Source organism: Pseudorca crassidens, chromosome 4 (assembly GCF_039906515.1).
Source record: "Pseudorca crassidens isolate mPseCra1 chromosome 4, mPseCra1.hap1, whole genome shotgun sequence".
Lineage (NCBI taxonomy): Eukaryota > Metazoa > Chordata > Mammalia > Artiodactyla > Delphinidae > Pseudorca > Pseudorca crassidens.
The window spans coordinates 150,585,768-150,605,133 of NC_090299.1; the positions used below are offsets into that span (position 1 = coordinate 150,585,768).

A 19,366-nucleotide genomic window follows, 5' to 3' on the forward strand; every position below is an offset into this window, starting at 1 on the left:
TGGCAGTAGCAGTGATGTGTACAGTGGATTCTGAAGAAATACAAGAGCATAAAGCTTGGAACATGAAAATGCTAGCGGATAGTCTGCCCAGAAAATTGAACACGAACTCACCCTTTCTCCAGTAACCACTCAGGAATGCTTAGTTACTTACACCAAGCAAGCAGGCAGGCAATAGCCAAAACTGCCTAAAGACTTGGAAGTATCTGGGAAAGTATATAGAGCCCTTGAGAACAGAAGGTAGAAATAGAAGAAAGGACTTTTCTAGATCTTTATCCTATTTTAAGGAATTTCACCAGCAGTGGTGTGCTCTGACGGGGACCTGAGGGCTGGTAGAATTGTCCCTCCAACTGGGAGCATTCTGCTGTGTCCTCTGCATGAAGTTCTGACCACATACAGACTTGTTCTTAAATCTTTGACTTCCATTAACAAATAAGTATCTTTTTGCTTGTGTCTGTTGGAGAATTTTTATTAATCATGGTTACCCTGAGACTGACAAAAACTTGAATTGTAGTAGGTTGTCAGACAAACAAGGGGAGAAACAAGAGAGAGGATGTTACAGGTAGAGGAAAGAATGTGTGCAAAAGCAGTTGTAAATAACAAAACATGGCAAGCTTACTTTATAATCAGAAAATAAAAGAAACTAAAAAAGCTGTTCTGATTCCTTTGAGGAAGTCCAATTTTTTCTGTATGGTAGAAGTATAAAGTGATATATTCATTGACCAATTTGAATAGCATTTTTGAGATTGCCAAGGGGCAGTCTAGTTTTGATTGTTTACTATGAAGACAGCTTCTTGAATAGTAACATGGCTTCTGTTGAAAACTTGTCATATTCATGATATGGCTTATTGTAATCAGACATTATCTTTATGTATCATTTATATGCATGTGTCTTACGCTGGGTCTTTTGAAAAAGCAGATACCAAGCGTTGTGCAAGAAATTTATATTAGGAGAAACTCCTGTGAGAACAAATGGGGAGGGAGCCAAGCAGGGCTGAGAAAGCTCTCTGACCGACCATGGTGCATGTCTGATTGTGACGCATGTGCGATCATGACGCGTGTGTGATCATGGTGCATGTCTGATCGTGATGCATGTATGATCGTGACGCATGTGTGATCATGGTGCATGTCTGTCCATGGTGCTTGTCTGACCATGGTGCATGTCTGACCATGGTGCATATCTGTACATGGTGCATGTCTGACCATGGTGCATGTCTGACCATGGTGCATATCTGTACATGGTGCATGTCTGGCCATGGTGCATGTCTGTCCATGGTGCATGTCTGTCCATGGTGCTTGTCTGATCATGACGCATGGTTAATCATGGTGCATGTCTGTCCATGGTGCTTGTCTGACCATGGTGCATGTCGGTCAGCCCATGGTACATGTCTGTCCATGGTGCATATCCGATGATGATGCATGGTTAATCATGATGCATGTCTGTCCATGGTGCTTGTCTGATCCTGATGCATGTCTCATTACGGTGCATGTCTGAGCCTGAGTGAAGAAGAATGGTCAGAAAGGAAGTTAGTTTGGGTGAAGCATCTTAGACTCACATAGAGTCTAAGGAAGATTTAGCAATGCCATTGGAAATCCTAGAGCCAAAACCCCCATTCAGATATGGCTCACATCAGTAGAAATGGGCCTGATTTACTACTATGAGGACTGTACTCAGCCTTTGGCTCAGTGGTCCAGCCTGCGGACAACATGGTCATGTCACAAACACAGTTACAGAATGCAAAGCACAACAGCTGAGACCTTTGTTCGGTTAAGCTCCCCACAGGAGAAGAACTGATGATCTTATTGTCGTGTCTGATATAGCACGTAACGTGCAAAATTTTAAAGTTAACTTCCACTATTGAATATTTATTGAACTTAGGAGTTTTCCAATTCTAGCTAAACTATATATTGTATATTTATAATGTTTACATATTAGTGGTGCTTGGTTTTCTATCGTAATACATCATTTATATTTTAATCTCAACAATAGGTATAGACCATTAAATCACATTAAAAGCTATTGTCAGAATTTTGACATAGTTTATTCTTAGCACAATCTTTGGTAAAGAATGTTAAGTCTTTTCAAAAACCACTTTTTGTTGAATTCTGAGACAATTGGCAAATATTTTACATGTCACTAGATACCATTAGGTCGTCAGAGAAAGTATGGTTGTTTTACCCTTTTTCGTAATTAAAATAAAAATGTACCTTCTTCTATTAAAAGACTTGTGTCCTCAAGCTTGGAAAAGGAAGGGGGCATGTCATAGAGATGAACTTGGAATAATTCCTGTGCTAAAAATATCCACCTTCATACCTGCCTACAAGGTTCTGTCTTTTGTTTAAAACCCACATCAAATTGTGCCTGTTAGTTTTAAGGAATTTTTCCAGATTTTCCTGGACCATCCTCTAGCTGCATCTATAATTCTCTGTCCATTTCCTATAGTATCAAAACTGATTATTATTACAGACATTGCAGTATTAATCATATTGTATTTTATATGAGAGAATTTTGTTTATCCTTGCACTCTAGATACTAAGCTTCCTGAGGTAAGCTATTAGAATCTGTAAAATCATTCACTCAGTGCAGTACCTAACAGACAAAGGTTATTAAATATTATGTAAAGAAAATTAGTATGTATAGTTAATTCATTTTAGTAAGTTGAATCTCTGCATATAGTGAAGAATATGAAGATACATAAATGTTTATACGTTACAGAACACAAATGACATTAAGCAAATATAGACTGAGATTCTAGCTAGAAGATGGTACATTTTTTAAGTATTTTTTCCTGGCAATTTTTAATGGTTTGTAATCTTTAAATACTCCAAAACAGTTAACCTTTTTTTTTTCTCTATGTACCAATTTAATTTTTTTTTAAATTATGGTTTTCTTCAGATACATGCCTATGAGTGGGATTGCTGGATCATATGGTAGCTCTATTTTTAGTCTTTTAAGGAACCTCCATACTGTTCTCCATAGTGGCTGCGCCAATTTACATTCTCACCAATAGTGTAGGAAGGTTTCCCTTCCTCCACAGCCTGTCCAGCATTTATTATTTGTAGATTTTTTGATGATGGCCATTCTGACCAGTGTGAGGTGATAGCTCATTGTAATTTTAATTTGCATTTCTCTTATAATTAGCAATGTTGAGCATCTTTTCAAAACAGAAATAGACTGTTAGAAATAGAATAGACTGTTTGAAATAGAAATTCCTATTTCAAAATAGAAATAAACATAGAAAACAAACTTAGAGCTACCAAAGGGGAAGGGAGGGTGTGGAGGGATAAATTAGGAGGGTGGGATTAACATATACACACTACTATATATAAAATAGATAAGCAAGGACCTACTGTATAGCACAGGGAACTCTCTGCTCAATATTTAGTAATAACCTATAAAGGAAAAGAATCTGAAAACGAATAGATATATATGTGTATGGCTGAATCACTTTGCTGTACACCGGAAACTAACACAACATTGTAGATCCAAGTATACTTCAAAAAAATGTAAATAGGTAAATAAAGTGCAGCCGAGGTGTTAAAAAAAATACTTCCTACAGTAGTTTTAAGCTCTACTCGTGACGATCTCTTTCCAGAGAGAGGAACAGAATAGGACTTAAGAACATAGGATCCAGTCCAACCTCTTCAGTAAATGAACTGTGTGACTTCAGGTATATCCTTTAATCTCACTGGAGTTCAAGATCTTCATCTGTGAAATGAAGGGACTTATCCAGATCGTCTCCAAAGTCCCTTCAGCTGCAAGGCAAACTCTCAGGTCTTAGGACTGACTCGGGCCAGAGCATCATGCTCTGGGCTTTTCTCCTCTTTAACGACTTGTGCGCCCTGTGGTCCTATAGAAGGACTACAAGATGTTAATCATTCTCTCAAAGGAGGCAAACATTCTTTGAAATAAGAACTTCCTCAGCAACGAATAGCTGTTAAAGTGCAGTACATAATCATCCAAATGCTTATGATATCTGTAACATCTCAGTTGGCCACATTACCAAGTAGAGACTTAACTACAAATAAACCATAAACTCAGCCTGTTTGGGTGACATTCAGGCAGAAGCTGATACACCCCATGATCACTGGATTTAGTATTTTTCATACCCTGGCATAGTTAATATCTAAATATGGAAAACTTGAACATTAATCAAGATAGCAACATTTTATGGTATAAAAATATTTTCTTCCCAAGGTATAGTTTCTCTCTAATATCAGTGTCTGCCTTTTAAAACTCTTGCAGCATCATATAACCTTTTCGTATTTTTAAACTTCTCAAAATTGCAGTTCGTTTGTGGATTGTAACCTGCAAAAATCCAAAGTAGCGTTTTGCCACTTTCTGACCTAACTCCCAATCTGTGCATTTAGAGACTGGATATTTACAAAATCTTAACTGCCTACTGAGTCCTAGGAAAAAAAAAAAAGGGAAAGCAGCAAGATTCCCTTTGTATAGGAAAATAAATATATAAAGAGATAGAACAAAATAAAAGCAATTTTTTTTTTAATTTAGAGAAGGTGGAAAAAAGAGGTATAAGCTTTTCTTTATATAAAGGAAAATGCAGGTCTTCTACAGACACTATTCAGGAAATATTCTCCCTTTTTCTCAAAAATAAAACCTTAAGAAGGGTGGACTGTTTCCCTTCAGGACTTTATATCATTCACTGTCATGTCCTATGTCCCCAGTAAAGAGTAAGTAAATAGTTTGAATAAATGAACAATCTATTTCCAGTGACGAAATAATTATGTTAAAACTACTTTAAGGATTACTCTTACTACATGGATAATCTGGGCAGTCTTCGAACCTTAGCAAAATCTTTGTTCCCTCTCCTACTTCCATCTGATGATAAACAATATAAAATACTAGAGAAGGTGAAGCCCTGTTTGCTGCCTTAGTTTACCTTCAGTTGACTTTGGTTCAGCTGCCATAAGTGAACCAGCTGTCTATGAGCAGGACTGAGGCATCATATCTGGAGAAGAGTGTATTTTCATCATGTGTCTGGTCAGTGATCCCAATGATGAAATGCTCATTTCACCAATGTCTTAGTCTTGGCAAATTCAAGATAACGCTGAATAAAAAACATAGAAGAGAGAATGATTCCACTTCAACAACAGTAGATACAAAAATCCAAAAACATCGAGCCAATGAAAGCAACTGGGAAGATTATTCACATGATGAAAAGACTCAGTTAACTGTTTCTTTAGGTAGACAGCATTTCTGAGATAAAGCATGATCTATTTGACTAGAAATTATTCTTCACATGGTTTTTCACAGAATATTTTCCAGAAGTCCTTAATAAAGAATATAATACTTTATGTCATACTGAACTCAAAGCTAAACTGTTCTCACTTGTTTATCTTTTACTAGCCAAGACATGGTCTTGGAAGGAAATTTCCATGTGAGGAAAGTGGTGATTTGCCCCATAGGCCTTTGAAATCTGTTTCCTGTAAAGAAATGGAGTTTTGAGCCTCATCAATTTTTAAACGCAAAGGAAGTACTCGACATGCTGTAGTGAAAATAAATTATAGTCCCTCATTATTAATTCACAGGTCAACTGTTCAAGCAAAATTGTTTCTGAGTTTATATTAAACTAAAAGGAGCATAAAAATTATTTCTTTCTTGTGGTCTTCATAAACAGATTTAACAGGTACTAGGTAATAAGTGCAATACAAACGTCTTACCAAGTAGATAAGTGAAGCTGCGATTGGATTGTAATACACCGTAATGTGCTTTCAGTCCACAGGTCCTTTCCAAGGCAGCACCATGGCTAAAAAGCTGTGCATGTGAAAGCTCATACTCTGTTCTCTAAGAAAGAAACAGGTTGCATTATAGTGTGACGTATTTTCAAAAAATTAAACTCCTTAGGGCACTTTGGAGAATAGCATCTAGGCCTCCTGCAGGGAATGCTATACTCAGATTGCCTGCTTTTTTTTTTTTTTAATACGGTCAGCTAGAGGAAATTGAGAGCAGGCAGTACAGGCTGCCCTAAGGCCCAGTGTAGAAGCTCAGATTCCCTGAGCTGTGCTGGTACCTCCACAGGTTTGCTTAGCCTCCTTGGATTCCTAGCTTTACTTTCTTCGGAATAATTCCAAATCTAGCTCGTTTCCTGAATATTCTGGCAATATAAATAAGAAAATTGGTTCTGGACTCTTAAGAAGATCCTTATTAACACAGAGGAAAATCTCGTTTTCCTGTTCAGAAATCTCATGAACATCATTAATTAAACAGCAATAACAGTAATAGTAGATAGTCTTTAGTATTCTGCCAGGCAGTCTACTGGGTACCTTATATACAACATTTAAAGTGTTCTCAATAGTCCTTCAAACAAGGAATTTATAGGCATTAATAGAGAATGAAAAATGGGAATTATATAATGCCAACCAAAGGACAGCCTGCTGGAACTGAGCAGAACCTCACCAAGCAGTTCTTGGATGAGATCACAGAATTCAGGACCAGGTTTCTAATTTCAAGGACTAGAGGTTAGTATCTACAAGTACCCAGGGATGGTCAGAATCCCAGTAACTTACGCTGGCCCACTAGAATGCATAAAAGATTGAGGAAAAGAGTAGAATGTACAGTTATTGACAATGAGAATTTTAAGAGGTATTTGTGAAAAGATATTAATTGAAAAAAAATGAGAGAACAATCAAGCCAAGTATTTTAGGTAGAGGCAACTGTGAGCTCAGTTATTGATCAGAAATCCTTCTGGCATGTTTGAGGTACAGTCTGCAGGCCACTGCAACTCTAGAGAGAGGAGACAGGTTTAGGGAAGAAGAGTCAATTACATTTTATTCTAAGTGCGATAGAAGCCATTAAAAGTTTTGATCAGGGCTTCCCTGGTGGCGCAGTGGTTGAGAGTCCGCCTGCCGATGCAGGGGACACGGGCTCGTGCCCCGGTCTGGGAAGATCCCACATGCCGCGGAGCGGCTGGGCCCGTGAGCCATGGCCGCTGAGCCTGCGCATCCGGAGCCTGTGCTGCGCAACGGGAGAGGCCACAGCAGTGAGAGGCCCGCATACCGCAAAAAAAAAAAAAAAAAAGAAAAAGAAATTAGTAATTCTATATATAGTAAAAAAAAAATCAGGAGATGTAATGGAAAAAAGAATTGATTAACATTAACAACTAAAAAGGTAAAATATCTATGTATATGTTCAAGAAGAGACGACTTTTTCATGATATAGCAATTAAAAATGAATCAAATAAATAGAAACACATACAGTATTCCTTTTAAATATGTTAAAATTCAATTAGTTAATGTATAAATTTAATATATCCCCTGAAAATATTAACATTTTTAAATTAGATAAATTCTAAAATGTAAGATAAAAATGCTAGTCATGTTTTAACTTGATAAACTGACTGCAAAGTTTATGGAACACCACACATAAAAAATGTAGCCAATAAATTTTGAGAAAAAATTGTGAAAGATTCATTTTCTTGGATATTTATATGTATTTATAGGCTCAATAAATAAAATAGTGTAAAACTTATATGTGAAGAGAAACGCTCATGAAGTAAATAGAACATTCAGGTATAGACTAAATGCATGTCAGCCAACAAGCGGCATTCCAAATCAGTAGGAAGTGATGGCCTATTCAATAAATTGTGTACTAATAGATATGTCAAGAAAAACAACAACATTTGAACCATTACTGTATATAGTATATTGTTATAATAATGGTCTCCAGTGAATAGTCTCCCAGTATCAATGGTTTTGGGTAATCCCCTCAAACGTTGACCCTAGGCTTGGCTATATCATTTCTTAATGTCAGTGGGACCTAAGCAAACATGAGGCAAGCAGAGAGTTGACTATTTAGAGCTTCCCTTCTTAGAACGCCACAGTCACCTTGCGAGGAAGTCTTGTGTAGCATCCTCGAGGATAGAAAACCACACTGAAAGAGGGAGACCAACCCGTCCCAGTTTTCCTTGCTGAGCTCAGCCACCAACGAACCCAGCAGTTGAATGAAGCCACATTGAGTATATGGAGTAAGTAAAATATTGTGGCTCATACTTCAGCTTCCTGGGAATGACTCTAAAGCAGTAAATATACTACAGACAGCTATGGGGACGTATCTTTCAAATGTAGTGTTGAAAGAGGAAAACTAAGACACAACATGAGATATATGCCATATCATCATCATTTATATAAATAAAAATGCAAAAACAAAACAAAACTCTCCCTTTCCCTCTTTCCCTTACTCTTACATACCCAAGAACACACACACAGGATAATTTTTTTTAATACTAAGTCCAAATAAATTTCAGAACATATAATCCCTTAACCTGTCAAGCAGTAATTATTCACGCAGCTTTAGTCTTGTCTGAAGAAAATGTAAACATAATGGGAAAATAATAATACAGCTACTAGAATTAATCATGTTTGTAACTTTTACTGCATATTTCTATCTCAGTTCCATTAATTTAACAAAACACTATGGACCGAGTGGCTTAAATGACAAAAATTTATTTCTTACTCTTCTAGAGGCTGGGAAGTCCTGACGGTCATAGTGAGGACCCTCTTCCTGGTTTGCAGACTGTCATCTTCTTGCTGTGTCCTCCCATGGCAGGGAGAGAGATCACCTTTCTAAGAAGTGTCTCCTCTTATAAGGGCACTAATCTCATTCACAAGGGCTCTATCCATGACCTAATTTCCTCCTAAAGGCTTGACTTCCAACTAGCATCGCATTGGGGATTAGGGCTTCGACATATGAATGGGGGGGGAGGGCACATTTCAGTCATAGCACTCCACTCCTACCTCCTCAAAATTAATGTCCTCCTCAAGTGCAAAATGCACTCATTCATACCAATAGCCCCAAAAGTCTGAACTCATTCTAGCATTTCAAGTTTAAAGTCCAGAGTCTCATCTAAATATCACCTAAATTAGATTTGGTGGAGACTCAGGGTATGGTTCATACTGATGCAAAATTCCCCTCTTGTTGTGAACCTGTGAAATCAAACAAGTTATGTGCTTCCAAAATACAGTGGTGGGACAGGCACAGAATAGACACTTCATTCCAAAAGGGAGTACAAAGAGAGAAGGGCGTGGTGATGATGAGTCCCAAGCAACTCTAAAATGCAGCATGGCAAACTCCATGAGATTCTGGAGTCTCAAGAATATACCCTTTGCCTGGATGCTGTGGCTTCCAGACCCACTGGAGTGGCAGTTCTGCCCCCTGCAACTCTGCAGAGCTCTGGGTGGTCCTGTTCCTGAAGCTCTGGGTGATGTGTCACATCTTTTCAGTCCTAGGATGTGGCTCTGATAATCCTTGAATCACCTCTGGAGCCATTCACCCTTTGCCTTGAAGAATAATGCATGTCCACAGCTGAATAGCTGTATGGTCTCATCCTTTAAAATTCGAGAAGTCAGACAATCTCCCTTCACTCCATCCCATCTCCATCTCCTTTAGTTCAGACTGGCCGTGTTCTTCCTGGTGACTGATTCGTTCTGTGGTCCCACCCATGCTAATCTCCTTATCAAATGGTCAGTCTTCCACACACTTAATGTTCTCTTCTGAACATGCATTCTCATTTTTTGTATTATGGCCACAAAAAACTCTCCACATCTTTATGTTCTGGCTCCTTTAGCTTAATGATTCCTTCTTCAATTCATCTCTCTTCTCATATTTTTACTATAAACAGTGATGAGGAAGCAAGCCACTCCTTTAGAACTTTGCTTACGAATCTCCTCAGCTGAACATCTAAAACTTCATCATTCCCACGTTCTGTCTTCCATAAGACACTAGAACACTAACAGAACTTAACCGAGTTCTTTGCATGTAACAGAAGTCACCTTTCCTCTGGTTTCCAATACTTCTTCCTCAGTACCACCTGAGACTTCATCAGAATGGCTTCTACCATTCATATCTCCACATTCTGCTCATGATTTTTGGTGTATTCTTTAAGAAGACAGAGACTTTCTCTCCTTTTTTATTTCTGGGGCTTCATGAGGCTTGCCTTTAGCATTCCCTCCATGGCAATATTGGCTGTTTCTCACATGTACATCAAAACTATCTCAGCCTCTACCCATCACTCAGCTCCAAAGTTGCTTCCACACTTTTACAGCAGCATCCCTACTTGTGGTACCAAGGTCTGTCTTAGTCAGTTCATGCTGTTTTAACAAAATACCAGAGCCTGGGTGGCTTAAACAACAGAAATGTATTTGTCACAGTTCTAGACGCTGGGAAGTCAGAGACCAGGGTGTCAGCATAGCGAGGTTCTGGTAAGGACCCTCTTCTTGGTTTGCAGACTGCCGTCTTCTTGTGTGCTCACATGGCAGAGACAGCGAGAGAGATCGTCTGTCTCATGTCTCTTCTTATAAGGCGACTAATCTCATTCATGGAGGCTCCTCCCTCATGACCTAATTCTTCCCAAAGTCTCCTCCAAATACCATCACATGGGGAATTAGGGCTTCAGCATGTGAATTTGGAGGGAGGTGAAGGATATGAGGCACACACATTCAGTACACAGGAGTTAGTAAAAATATTTTACTAGTAACTGGAGGTTAGAGACATTTTCTACAACTTTACCAGAAGAAAATGTTATACAAAGAAGAAATCATTTCAGGAAGAAAAATCAAGAATTTTTCCTTCGCCCAACTTGCACAGTTACGCATTTTTTCCTTATCAATTGTCAAATGATCTCAATTAGAAAAACTGTGTATGTTACAATTCTCACTGCAGGCAGCTCCATGCATTCACTAGACTTGAGACTCTCGGATTCCTCAGCCGAGGAAACCTGTGCTGCTCTTTGGCAAAACCTTTACCCTCCTCCACCTTGCTCTGTCCCAGGGGTCTGGCCAATGAGAAACCTGGCTGGAGGTTGCATGCAGAAGGTGGGACCAGAGCGTATTATCCCCACTACCCACCCCCCAGCACCTTGTCTACTGATTTCTAGGAAACCAGATGTTTCTTAAAATGGGAAGTCCCAGATCCTCACACGACATACCTCTCTCCACCTGACTCCTTCCTTCCAGGACACAGCAGTGACAACAGCCTTACTGTTGTGCTCCACACATTACTGCACTATCACTTGCAGTCAATTTACATTGCTTTGTAAACAGTCTCTTTGATTTATTCTAATTAGAATTTGCACTTTTCCTTCTGGGATGCAGACTGAAATGAGCTCTCTCTTCCACTGAAAGCCTAGCATAACAAAAGTTAGTAGCTGTAGCAAGTTAGTAGTTGTAACCCATCTTTTCTTTGCAGAGTTTCCCCAAATACTCTTTGCAAGTCAAGGGACATAATTATAAGCACCCACTACTTGACATAATTACCTTAAGGATAGGAACCATTTATTTACTCTCCATTTCCTTCCTAAGGTTTTATGAAGTGTACTGCACACAGTAGGCTGTGAATTATTACTGAATGTGATCACGTAGCCTCTAGAACCCAAATCATGCCTAACCTGGTTCCTCAGGGAACCGGTTTTTCACTTCCTTTTCTCTCTTACAGTACACAGGGGACACTTGGGTAATATTTTTTGATTGATTAATAAGATTCTAATTTGTTCATGTCTTTGTTTTATCTCCCTTTTCTCTTCCCACCTCTGTGCTCACAAATTATCTCTCACTCTTCTAATTACTAACTCCACTTCTGTTATGTCACCTCTGATCCGTTTACCAACTCTTACGTGAAACACATCCTCTTCAGAGGAACAGGTAAGGTCAGGGAAGCTGCTATTTTCAGGTTGTTTTCCAAAAAAAAGTTAGGGAGAGCCACCAATCTTTTAAAATGCCATCTTAATGCATAGTTGTCATGTTTTTCCTTAAGCTGTTAAGCTCTTCAGAAAAAAGTGGAGGGCTTTGGTATTTGAAGTACGGTCTGTAGTCCATGTGGTGTGCACAGAATTCTTAATAAATCTGTTTTTTTTCTGTATGCCCTGGTAACTCACTAGAAGTGATAGAACTTTAGACACTATATTAATTCTGTCAAGCGATTAGACATCCTGAATATAATAAAATTAAGTTATGTATTTATGTCTCAGTTTTTCCTAGAAGAATCAAGCTCCCTACACAACAGAAAAATAAGATACCAGAGAAGGAAGACAATAGGGGATTTAGGGATCAGTAATACATTCTACTTAATTTTTTAAGAAAAAAAATTAAAAATGAAAGTAGGGAAGAAGTAATGTAGCTAAAATCTTTAATACAGAATTCACACAATATACTTATAAAAGTCAGGAAGGAGGGCATCCTGGTGTTCATTTCAGCTTTTCAACCTGTGTGTTGAAAACAGAAAACTTCAAAGTATTATCATTTCTCAAACACATCTAAGCATTAGGCCAATTCAGAAACCGTCCTTGCTCTCGTTATAAATCTTTACTAAATGTGTCAATTCCACTTCTTCTGTGTTTCACCTCTTTCGAATGTGAATGTGACCACTCTTTAGGAACAGGTGTATTTTACTGAGCTGTTTATGTGAAATTCAGATAAAAACTAAATCCTCTGGTACTTGAGTAGGAACAGCATTCAGTCTTTTATTACAGGGGTCAGTCTGGGATAATAGGAAACAACTAAATATAAAGGAATCCATAAACTAGTGAATGATGACTCATGTCAGCTTTATGGTTTGTGTCGATGAAAACTCTGTGCTAGCTGTTAACACACTGGGGGATATTTCAACAGCACATTATGTGTGAGGGTCTATATATTAATCGCAAGGAGAGGAGATTATCATTTTACTTTCTTATCTGTTAAGCATTTCTTACCTTCCAGTTGGAAAAACAGGGTACTTATCATCCAGTTAGGAAAACAAAGTATTAATAATGCTGCTTGTCACTTTTTATGAAGTACTGAGCATTTACTTGATCCTATGTTTTGGATTTAGATTTTCACAAGTAAAATCTCAATACAACAAATTCCTATGGCTGTTCCAATTTTCTTGTTCTGAGATTTTATTTCAAAGAATATGCTTTCTACAATTGAGACATCAGAAAAGTTTGGGGAAATTCTTTTATTTAGATGTGGATTGCAGCAAGTTTTGGTTTTTTGTTTTTTTGTTTTTTTTAACTAATAAGGCATAGTGTCTGGCAAAACCAATACTCAAATACACCCAATCTCCACTTACTGCTTTCCATTTGCATCCATTGATATACATGGAAAGACTAGTTTTAAAATCTGGGGAGGTGCAGATGACAGAGTTTGAGGAAAGAGATCATACAGGAATGGAGAGGGAGCTTCAGAAACATTTCCCAGGGAGAAACCATAATTCAAAAAGACACATGCACCCCAGTGTTCACTGCAGCACTATTTACAATAGCCAGGACATGGAGGCAACATAAATGTCCATCAACAGAGGAATGGATAAAGAAGATGTGGTACATTTATACAATGGAATATTACTCAGCCGTAAAAAAGAACAAAATAATACCATTTGCAGAAACATGGAGGGACCTAGAGATTGTCATACTGAGTGAAGTTAAGTCAGACAGAGAAAGACAAATATCATATGATATCGCTTATATGTGGAATCTAAAAAAAAAGGGTACAAATGAACTTATTTACAAAACAGAAATAAAGGCACAGATGTAAAAAAATAAACTTATGGTCAGGGAGGAAAGCGGGGGAGGGATAAACTGGGAGATTGGGATTAATATATACACACTACTATATAAAAAATAAAAAACTAATAAGGACCCACTGTATAGCACAGGGGACTCTACTCAGTACGCTGTAATGGCCTATATGGGAAAAGAATCAAAAAAAAAGGAACGGATATATGTATATGTATAACTGATTCAGTTTGCTGTGCACCTGAAACTAACACAACAATGTAAATCAACTATACTCCAATAAAAATTAAAGAAAAAAAAAAAAACAAAGAAACACTTCCTAGCTTGTAAGGACTGGTCCTTAGTGGTTAAGTATTAGAAGTCAGCTTTAATGAGAACTGTCCAGGTGGGGATCTGTGAGGACTCTGGGGAGAGGCAGCCCTGTATTATGATTCAGGAGATAAAATCATTGTTTTTCTGCAAATCTTTGGAGCACCTTTCACTCTAAGCTTTGGGGTATCACTACTCTTGGCACTGACCATGGCAGATTAATACAGGTCATTAATTACAATTATGAGATTCCTTCAGTAGTATCTCAGGTCATGGATTTGAAAGCAGGACAGGAGCAGAATATCATCACAGATTCTGTGGGGTGAGTGACTTAAAAGCTGCTTTGTGAGATTCTGTTTGGGGGCTGTCTAGTGAAAGATATGGGGAAGTCATTCATTACTCAAATGCAAAAACTGTAGCCTGGTCTTGTGGGACGTGGAGGTCATGGCACAGTTAATCTTTATTAGGCTTCATGATGTTTCAGTCATGTTTCTCTCTAAGTATCTGTTCTTTTCCCCCTCTCTGCCAAATCACTTCCCTTGCAACGCTCCTGAATTGCCATGACACACTCTGACTGCACCTCTCCATGTCCTTAGAGATCCAGGTCCTAAAGTCAGCCACAAAATTTTCTGTTACTTTTAGTGAAAGTCCTTGAGTAAGACAGGTATCGATTCCAAATCCCATCATTTGTGCAGAGTTCAAAGTCACCCAGTACTCCATGGCCACCTGCTCCACACCCTCCCTAGGAACTGAAACAGCATCTCTAAGAGATGATGGAGTGAGCTCGGCTGCCCATGTTCCTAACATGAGCAATTTGGTGATTGGGCAAGGTGCACACTGGACACAGATCCTGTTGACACAAGCAAAAGCAAGAATAAAAAGGTGAATTTCTATTATCAAAGTGACAGCTGTTGGGCTTCCCTGGTGGCACAGTGGTTGAGAATCTGCCTGCCAATGCAGGGAACATGGGTTCGAGCCCTGGTCTGGGAAGATCCCACATGCCACGGAGCAACTAGGCCCGTGAGCCACAACTACTGAGCCTGCGTGTCTGGAGCCTGTGCTCCGCAACAAGAGAGGCCGCGATAGTGAGAGGCCTGCGCACCGCAATGAAGAGTGGCCCCGCTTGCCGCGACTAGAGAAAGCCCTCACACAGAAACGAAGACCCAACACAGCCAATAATTAATTAATTAATTTTTTTAAAAAAAGTGACCGCTGTTGAATTCACAAATGCATAAATCTCATCACATTTGGGTAATACCATGTGCTTATTTTTAACATTGTGGGAATACTGGCTATACAAAAATATTAATCATTTGTTTTTGTTTTTCCATCCATGGATTATAATAGTCTGTTGTCCCATAGGAGATATTATATTTGATACATAATGGGAAAATGATGCTACTTAACGTATAAAGCATGGACGTGTTCTGCTTGTTGAGAATATACTGTTTTACTGGTAATAAACACGCATTTATTCTCATTCTCAAAACAAGGTACTTTTATCCTCTTCATGCCGATGAGGAAACTGAAACTCATGGAAGTCAAGGACCTTATATGAGTCAAGGACTTTATATGAGGTCACATGTCTATTATATTGAAAAACTGGGTCATGAAACTAAATCAGCTCAGATTGAAAACACTTACTTCATCCAAACAAGTTCTCTGAATGTGAATCACCTCATGACCTCACTTTAAAGCATAAAAACAGTAATTAAAGTTGAATCTTTTTATAAAATTTATAATGAACTAGATTGATTAAACACTCAGAAAAAGAAAATAATTTGGTAAAGGAAAGAAGGCTCTCACTCGCCTCACCAAATCTGGCAACAGATCCACACAGTGCCGTGCGGAGAGGTTACGATTTCCTAGTTACTTTATTTCCCAACTATACGAAGTCATTTCAAGAATAAGTTTTAACTCTCATTTCTCATAGTCTGCAACTTCCTACACACATTCTGTCAGATATTAGACAAACTATGTTAGGCCTAGTACTATGCAGGATTTATTACACTAAGCAGGCATGAAAGTTGAGAGCCTAGCATAGTAAATATTAATCACAGACTAATGAACAGTGGGAGACTTCAGAATATCAATCTGTACTGGGGGAAATTTTGAATTAGAGACACCACTTCCTACCAATAAATCAGTAGTGAAAAATTGAAGGCTTTCTCAATGCATCTGTTTACGAAGCTAGATCTCTAGTCCTAAAGGAGCATACAGTATGGATGCCAAAGGGATGTAATTTTATCGCCCCACATGGGGCTTTTGCATTTTTAACGGAACCATTTTTTAAAATTTATTTACCTCCAAAAGAGGCTGGACTGTATCACAGGAAAGTTGAGTGCATTCTTCAGTATCGGAGTTAAACTAGTTCATGAGTGGTTAGAGCTTGTCTCCTTCTTCCTCTTTAGCGTTCAAACACCATTGTCTAAAGGGAGCAGAAGACCCCAGGTTAAGAGGAGAATTGAAATGCCAAGACTTGACTGGTTTATGGCTTTTATTAAATGTGCAAATTACTGCTTTTGCCTCTGAGCACTTATACCATATATAACAAAAAAAAAGACAGTATCTTCCATCATAATTAACAATTCCATTAATGACATCAGACACAATGATACATCTCCACACTTATATGTCCTTAATGACTGTCAATGAATGGAAGTACGTCCCTTTCCAATAGCCCAAGTTCATTATTTATTAAGACAAGTATGAGAGTGGGTAGTGATAATTAGGATTTTATGATATTTTTGATGCCGATAATACAAAAGTAATGAGACTCAGTTTTCAGTTTGAGGGCTTTTGTTTGTTTGCTTATTCTTTAACATTCAGGTAGTATTTAAAACTTGCACTAGGTATTCATATTTTAATGGGAGCATTTAAAAGTGATTGTTAACAATATAAAGGTCTCTTCATACCATTGTAATCAGGACTGAAATTGTATCCTGAATAGTTATAGTATGAGCTTTGTTTACTGAAAGGACACAAGCACAGTTATTAGGGACACAATAAAAAATAAAGATCCCGTAAGTCAACCAGAAATGGTGCATGTCATTTTGAAATACAATAGAAATATTACTTTCAAAATGATTACTTTATTCCATTTCAAATATATATATATATATATATAAAGTAATAGGTACTAAGTAATAGTATTACAGAATACTATAATTAAGCATTAATCACTAACAGTTTTTCAATTCACTCAAAATTTCTAGACTCATTGCAAGCAGGGCAAGTTATGTTCACCTCCAATATATTCCCAGTTCTTTGGGTTTAGTGGTTGTTCAGTAAATATTTAAGATATCTTTTTAAAGGAGTAGATATACATGGTAGCTTTTCTTTTTTTTTTTTTTTTTTTTTTTTTTTTTTGGGATTCCAGCTTTTTTATTTTTCCCCCTTTACACAAAACAAAGTAGAAGAAATAATACAGGATTAAAACTGCAAAAGTAGTTAATTGGTAGAACACACATACACACAAAAATCTAGGAAGACAAGCTTATTTACAGTGAGGAAACACATGTAAATTACGGTAGTTTGTATACGAAACATTAAAAAAAAGAGAAGTCAAACATATGCTACATGGGTGCCACTGTTTACAGCAATATTGAAGGAGAGAAAACAACACTTACTTAGGAACAGATACACCACAAGGTCCAGGTTTTACAGCATCAGTGCAATAAATTCACAAAACTATATTACAGCTAGTTAATCAGTTTAAGAATTGTTCCCAAATATGTCACATTTCCAGCCCTCAGAGGTTCATTCCTACAGATATCAACTACTCCATCTATGGGGACCAAAAGCAGCCAGTGATACCATAAAATGAGAATCTTGAGGCTTACCTTTAAAGGCTTATTCTGGTCTTGAAAAACTAGTAGGATTTTCTACTGAAATGAATCTTGACTAAACACAGGATGAGTTTTGTTCTTTATCGGCTGGTCTTGGAGTGAAGGTCATAGACATGACTCTTAACCTATTATGTACTTTAGTTTCATTTAGCTGAAAATCTGAAATCAAAAGTATGCTAAAAATCCTAAATACCATCTTGCGTAAGCCTGCTACTAAAAAGCACTTAAGGATGTACTAACTTCAAGTTTAAGTGCACGGGAACAAGAGTTCTAAGCATGTCAGATTACCCATTTGGGAGGGAGGATCAATGCTTCCAACAAATTGCTAAATTCTGCACAAGGGAGAAGCCAACACACACTAGGCCATGGAATTACTTTCATTTTATTCCATGAGGATTCTTCTCCCACAGTGTCGAAACAGAATGAGGAATGAATCTTAACTGGTCTCTTCATCAGAAGTGGTAAACTTGGTTTCTATATTCACGAAGCCAGACAGTTGTTTAAGCAGACTGTGGAAGTAGACAGTAGAACCAGCTTCCTGTAGTCACAGACCACTATCTTGTATCCAGCTACAGCAAAGATCAACTTGAACAGTTATCCCAGGCCACTATTAACTGTACTAAAGGATGAAGTTCACCACTATATTATTTTAAAAGTAAGAGTTCAATTAACCCTGGGTGAGAAAAACCAAGACGAGTGGTAATGATGAATGAGTTGTCCATATAAGGCCAGCGGATGACAACACACCCATGAAGACACTGGGCATAAAGCCTTACTTGGCAAGTCAGAATTTCTACTAACTAAGGGCAGAATGAGGGACAGCAAAGAGCTACATCTGTAACATTTTAGTATCCAGACAGCATAAAAGACACTGTCCCCAAGGACAATGTATACACCATTAATCACACTGCATAAAGCAGATGTATTATTCATTTTTCTTTTCGTTTTGTTTGAGAAGCTTGTTTATCTCTCTTTTGGCCATTCCAATGTACTTCGAAATGATTCCATGTTGGTTTAGTCCAGGAAGCAAGAGTAAGAAAGTCACTATCAGGTAGGTGAGAAGGAGGTTGTGGACTTGCTGTCCCACCCAAGCAACCGCAGCAAGAGAAATGATCATGGTCATGAAGTACATTTTAGGCTTTTCTTCCTTTAGCGTAAAGAGGCGTTTCCACCAGCCCACAGCTCTGCGTCGAGTTTTTACGAGATTGCTGCAAATTTCATGGAATCTCTGCTGTTGCTCAGTGGTCCATTTATTGGAGCCAAAAATTCTAGGCGCTAGAATGGGAACAAGGTAGTCTGCCAAGCACAAAAACATAACAAAACAGGAAACACCCGACAGAACGGATGGATCTAGATAGTAGATAGTCAGAAACACCAAAGAAACCACACCCATGATGGCAGGTGGAAACCAGGCTCTTTCCCATCGGAGGACTTTATCTGCCATCAGCATCACTTCTCCCCATCCTTGCAGCTGCTCTTCCAGATTTGCAGTCTCTGCAGCCAGCAGGTTGGTGCTGCGATTATCTCCTTCCGCCATTGTTCCCGAGGTGCCCCCTCAGCGAGCGCAAAACTCCCCCAAAAGCCAGCCTTCCTCAGAGGCACTCACGACAACCCTCGGTAGCTTTTCTTTTGTGTAGAAGAATTTGTACTCTCTCCAGTGACAGCAGTCTCTTCACAAATGTTCAAATATATCTAAAGTTATGA

The 19,366-nt window shown here is 38.2% G+C and overlaps 1 protein-coding gene and 1 pseudogene across 4 annotated transcripts in view; one reads left to right on the plus strand and one right to left on the minus strand.

The window, feature by feature from the left end:
* Positions 1-19,366, plus strand: part of FSTL5 (follistatin like 5) — a 676,350-nt gene that overhangs the window by 652,860 nt on the left and 4,124 nt on the right. The window lies entirely within an intron of this gene.
* LOC137224072 (ADP-ribosylation factor-like protein 6-interacting protein 1 pseudogene) lies at positions 17,149-19,272 on the minus strand (annotated as a pseudogene).